Here is a 6,814-nt window from a genome sequence, read left to right as displayed (position 1 = left end):
TCGCCGCCTTAAGTCATTTTGCCAGTAGGAATTTATGTTTGTGATACATTGGACTCTGGAGAATGTTACGAGTCTCTTACAAGGACCATCGGAATGGGTGTTCCAAGTAGGTAGAAAATGACAGCTACAAAACGTAGTGCAAAACAAAAGTTCGTCTATTAATTAACCATTTTCTTTCTTTCAAAAATCGGCACGATCTTTCCGGACAATCCAATAGAAAGGATTATTATTATTAATATATTTTATTTGGTGATGTTAATTTTTTTTTTAATCTAAAAACTGTTGCGTTTTAATATTCACATGCACTCACGCACACATACGTGTATATATATAGAGAGAGAGAGAGGTGGGGAGACACAAAGACGAAGTCAATCTATTAGTGATGTAAGGGAAATAACTCTTATAAAGTATGTAGAAAGTTCTTTCCCTTTGACCGTTAAGCGCAGTGATGTATGTTGCGCTTGCAAATTTATTGATGAGGGTACATTAGTATATTAATAATTGATGAAATGTATTAGTGATATTACAGCGAAATATCCTCTCGATTAATCACTCCGACTACCTCTTGTCCGTTCACTGTATTCCTTGTCTGCCTTTCTACTCTTCCATGATAATGCTTTCCTCTGCTTCTTCGAATATGGCCAGAATAGACGAACTTTTGTTTTGCACTACGTTTTATAGTCGTCATTTTCTACCTACTTGGAACACCCATTCCGATGGTCCTTGTAAGAGACTCGTAACATTCTCCAGAGTCCATGTATCACAAACATAAATGCCTACAGGCCAAATGACTTAAGGCGGCGAGCTGGCAGAAACGTTAGCACGCCGGGCGAAATGCTTAGCGGTATTACATCTGCCGTTACGTTCTGAGTTCAAATTCCGCTGAGGTCGACTTTGCCTTTCATCCTTTCGGGGTCGATAAATTAAGTACCAGTTACGCACTGTGGTCGATGTAATCGGCTTAATCCGTTTGTCTGTCTTTGTATGTCCCCTCTATGTTTAGCCCGTCGTGGACAATAAAGAAATAAGAAATGATTGCTTGCACTTAGTTGGGACACATTTGTAAGGGTAAAGATCTCCGTGGGATTTCCCCTTGAAATTCCCCCTCCGAAGAGCAAGTCTGAGCAAAGTACCAGCCGATGAAATTGACTCCCTTTCCCCAAATTTCAGATTTTCTACCTAAAGTAGAAAAGATTATTCAGTGTTATGTGTTATGGTTCGGGGTGGACAAGAAGCTCGTTTCGTAACCATAAAACCATGGGTTCGATCTCATTGCATGGTATCATGACCAAGCATTTTTGTTTGTTTGTTTGTGTTTGATTTTTGTTTTGTTTTTTCTCCAAGCCTTGTGAGTGAAACTGGGTAGATGGAATTTATGCGGAAACCCTTCATATAGATTATACGGGTAATTAGAGAGACTTGCCTCGTGTAATACTTAGTAAAAAAGAAACCCTATTCTAGTCTCATGTTAAGGGGGCAATAGAAATACCGCGTACATAATTATATCTTACTGGAAATTTAGTTAACTCTTTTATTATCGTTTTCTTTTTTTTAAATAGCTAAGAATCTAGTAAAATATTTTTGCTGTTAGTCAGCTAGTGTTTTAGGAACATAAAGTTACTTGAAATTTTTCTAGGTTTTAATTTAAATCTTTTTAAGACGGAATTTTTTGTATCGTAGAAGATTCTGGCGGCAAAGCATGTAATGGGACATAACTCACGAATCACTCAGAATTCATCTGACAGGATTGCTCTCCCCTTGACCATAAATCGTTATTTTTGCTAAAATTTGTGAAAAATATTTCTTATAAATATAATCGTAAATTTCAATTTAAGTTACTTATATAATTGGGTGTAATAACCTGTCCTAATTTACATTTAATAATTGTTTGTGTGAAACATTATTTTCTACGATTTTGTAACAAGTTTTATTCATTTGATATCTCATATAATTACGCATCTTTTAAAAAATATTAATTTCGTAAACAAAATAAAAGATTAATACAAAATTAAGTACAAAAATCCTTTTTTTGTTTTTTTTTTAGTTTTAGATCGTACTTTATGGACGAGATATATGCATAATTTCGAAATAACTGAAACCAAAGTTGACAATTATCAAAATTTGTAATGACATAAACGACGTTAATATTCCTATTTCCATTAATTTATTTACAAAATATTTTTATTTCAGTCTTTTAGTTTCTCGGTGAATATTTCTACGAAAAATATTTCTGAGACAGAACCAATGACTTTTCAATCAATTAACATAGTTTTATCGTGCATTTCATTGGGATCTTTTCCTTTTGAACGGCACATGTCAACACAATTTCTAGTTAACTAAACACTTTAAAACTTCGTATACTGGTAGAATGTGTCAAAATAAAACATTATTTTCTCTTGGTTTTCTTGATAAAATTGTAATTCGTTTGTTTAACGTAGTTTAATTTTTCGAATTTTAACCAATGAATCGCCTCTAATTGAGCTAAAATCATTTGCCGTTCAAAAGGAAAAGATCCTTTCATTGAATAAATTTTGAAAGAAACGAACACGTAGAAAATGGCGGGGAATGTTAAAAAGCTTTCTTCACTTATAATTCAACTCGCATTTCTTAATGTTTCGGAGCAATGTTCTCATTTTACGTGTGCATTGAGTCTGCTGCTCAGTTTCTATCGTTAGAGATCAGAAATTTCTAGGAATCGTGTTATGTCTTTTGGTCCATATTTTATTTTAGTATAGTTACCTGCAGTCGTTTGCCGATGTTCAGGGAATGGCTACAGTTTATTGATGAGGTCTTCTTTCACCTATAACTTTTCTAAATAATGCATATTCTCTCATGAAATTTTACAGAGATACGCTTTGGAAAGTGTAGAATGCAATTATGTTGCTAAACGTTGTATTACTGTTATTATTAAATCGTATGGTTCATAGAGCATTTATATATATATATATTTTTTCGTTTTGGGATTTGGTTTGCAAGATTCTTTATATGACTTCGTGTATTGAAGCATATTCTGTTGTGTCTGGGAGAGCCATTTTCTTTTTGTACCTTATAATTTAACACACTCACCAGTAAAATTTCTACTTATTTCTTATTTTTATTTAATTTAATTTTATTTATTTCTTATTTTTATTTTTATTATCATCATCATGATCATTATTATCTGATTATTCCTGTTGCTGTACCTGCCTTAACCAATCTTGCTGGGATCCAATCAATGGCTCTAGAACACAAAAGGATGTGTTGTTACTATTTAATGAAGAACACCTTTCTGGACATGAGGGCTGTTCCCAGGCAGTTTTGTTGATGAATTTGTTTAGTGCTTTTCCCTTTTGTTATTATACTTTTAACAAAAGAGAATCATCATCATCATAGTTTGTCTACTTTTACTTGTTTCAGTCATTTGACTGTGGCCATGCTGGAGCACCGTCTTTAGTTGAGCAAATCGACCCTAGGACTTATTCTTTGTAAGCGTAGTACTTATTCTACCGGTCTCTTTTGCCGAACCACTAACTCACGGGGACGTAGGCACACCAGCATCGGTTGTCAAGCGATGTTGAGGGGACAAACACGGACACACAAACATACATATACACACATACACATATATATATATATATACGACGGGCTTCTTTCAGTTTCCTTCTATCAAATCCAACAAGGCTTTGGTTGGCCCGATACTATAGTAGAAGACACTTGCCCAAGGTGCCACGCAGTGGGACTGAACCCAGAACCATGTGGTTCGTAAGCAAGCTACTTACCATACAGCCACACCTACGCTTATGTTGGTCTACTTTTTACATGCTTCTTTGTGTAACGCCACATTGTATTGTCAAGTACCATCCCAAGGATTTTTCTTTAAAGACCCCTTAGTGGTGAATAAAGAAAGTATTATTATTATTATTTTTAAGGTGGCGAGCTGGCAAAATTGTTAGCACATCGGGTGAACCGCTTATCGGTTTTTCGTCTGCATCTATGTCCTGAGTTCAAATTCTGCCGAAGTCAACTTCACCTTTCATCCTTTTGGAGTCGATAAATTAAATACCAGTGAAATGCTGGGGACCAATGTGAGCGACTAGCCTCCTCCCCACAAAATTTCAGGCCTTGTGGCTATATTAGAAAGGGTTAGTATTATTATTATTAATGCTTATTTGTCAATGCTGTATACCAGTATTGCTTATATTTCATCTATTTTGTAAATATCATATAGTGTGTATACTTGCATTCAGGATGCGCAATGGCCCAGTGGTTAGGGCAGCGGACTCATGGTCATAGGATCACGGTTTCGATTCCCAGACCGGGCGTTGTGAGTGTTTATTGAGCGAAAACACCTAAAGCTCCCCGAGGCTCCGGCAGGGGATGGTGGTGATCCCTGCTGTACTCTTTCACCACAACTTTCTCTCACTCTTACTTCTTGTATTTCAAAGGGCCGGCCTTGTCACTCTCTGTGTCACGCTGAATATCCCCGAGAACTACGTTAAGGGTACACGTGTCTGTGGAGTGCTCAGCCACTTACACGTTAATTTCACGAGCAGGCTGTTCCGTTGGTCGGATCAACCGGAACCCTCGTCGTCATAACCACATACTTGCATTCATCATCATCATCGTTTAACGTCTGCTTTCCATGCTAGCATGGGTTGGACGATTTTGACAGAGGACTGGCGAACCAGATGGCTGCACCAGGTTCCAATCTTGATCTAGCAGTGTTTCTACAGCTGGATGCCCTTCCTAATGCCAACCACTCAGAGTGTAGTGGGTGCTTTTTACATGCCACCGGCATTCTTTTTTTTTTTTTTTTTGTGCTTTGTTTTTAATTATTCAAGTTTATGCAAAACTCCACTCTTTATTCTGTTGTGTCTGGAGAGAGTCATTCTCTTTTAGTGCCTTATAATTTAACACGCTCTCCGGTAAAATTTCCACTTATTTCATTTTTATTTTTCTAAAATTTTCATTGCATCTTGCAACCTTTTCAATATGAGTTTTTTTTTTTTGTATATTCCCTCAGCCCCCCATCCATTTCTCTGATGGGGTGGCAAGGTGACAGAACCATTATCTAAGAAAATGCATGGTGGCATTTTGTCCAGCTCTATATGTCCTCATCATCATCGTTTAACGTTCGCTTTCCATGCTAGCATGGGTTGGACGATTTTGACTGATGGCTGCACCAGGTTCCAGTCTGATCTGGCAGAGTTTCTACAGCTGGATGCCCTTCCTAATGCCAACCACTTTGGGAGTGTAGTGGGTGCTTTTTACGTGCCACCGGCATGGGGGCCAGTCAGGCAATACTGGCAAGTTCAAATAAATACCAATTAAGCAGTATAGTCAATACAACTAACTTCACATCCCTACCAAATTACTAACCTTGGGGCCAAAATTAAAAAGTACCATCATTATTATTATTGATTTCAGAAAAGATGGTGAGCTGGCAGAATCGTTAGCACACCAGGTGAAAGCTTGTTAGATGTGATATCATTGGATTTCCCTAATTAGAAAACTAAATGATCCAGTTTCATCATCAGAAATTCAACTTTCTCAACGTGTCTAATAAATACATTCGTTATAATATTTGCACAGAAATAGTTTTACTCTGAGGTGTCATGCAGAAATCTACTAAATATTCACAGATGCTAAATGAAGACTAGTAACAAATATGGCTGAATGCCTTCAGATTGTTTTTTTTTTTTTTGAATGGCTAACATAGGCATAGAATAGCTGTCTGGTAAGTAGCTTGCTTACGAACTACATGGTTCCAGGTTCAGTCCCACTGCATGGCACCTTGGACAAGTGTCTTCTACTGTAGCCTCGGGCCAACCAAAACCTTGAGTGGATTTGGGAGACGGAAACTGAAAGAAGCCTGTCGTATGTATATATATATATATATATGTGTGTGTGTGTGTGTGTGTATGTTTGTCCCCCCCACCAACATCGCTTGACAACTGATGGTGTGTGGTTACATCCCTGTAACTTAGCAGTTCGGCAAAAGGGACCGATAGAATAAGTACTAGGCTTACAAAGAATAAGTCCTGGGGTCGATGTGCTCCACTAAAGGCGGTGCTCCAGCATGGCCCTAGTCAAATGACTGAAACAAGTAAAAGAGTATGTAGGCACAGGTGTAGTTAAGAAGCCTGTTATCCAACCATGCAGCCTTGGGTTCAGTCCCATTGTACAGCAACTTGGACAAGTGTCATTTACTTTAACCACAGGCCGACTGAAGCCTTGTGTGTAGATTTGGTTGACAAAAACTTTGTCATGTTTGTGCACACGTAATAATAATAATAATAATAAACATTGTGTACAGTGCTCAGGTGCACTACAACTCATCTAAAGTGTATGAATAATCAGGTGTAGTTTCGGCGGATTTCGGAAAGCATGAGAGCCTTAAAGGATGCAGTGTCATGCCAGTCAATAACTGACGCAGGCAGTTTGTTCCATGCTTCAGCAACTCTGAGTGTGAAAAAAATGTTTCCGAAAGTCATGGGAGCTGTGTTGTTTTCTGACTTCGTAGGCATGTCCACGTGTGTTAGACACATGGAGATCAAAAAGGTGTTCAGTGTTGTTGTTGGTGAGGTAGTTGATAACTTTGTGGGTGTTTACCAAGTCCATCGCCAGACGCCGGAGCTTCAGTGAATCCATGCCCAGGCCCGTCATCATCATCGAGCGGAACAGTTTGACAGGAGCCAGTCAGGTAGAAGCCTGCACCAGATTTCTGTCCTTTCTGGCAGGGTTTTTTTATGATTGAATGCCCTTGTTAACACCAACCACCCAGCAGAGTGGACAGAGTGCTTTTTATGTGGCACTAGCACAGGCAGTCAGTTTT

Source organism: Octopus sinensis, linkage group LG12 (genome assembly GCF_006345805.1).
Source record: "Octopus sinensis linkage group LG12, ASM634580v1, whole genome shotgun sequence".
Lineage (NCBI taxonomy): Eukaryota > Metazoa > Mollusca > Cephalopoda > Octopoda > Octopodidae > Octopus > Octopus sinensis.
The sequence above is the reverse complement of the archived record's forward strand: the minus strand, read 5'-3'. Positions refer to the sequence as shown.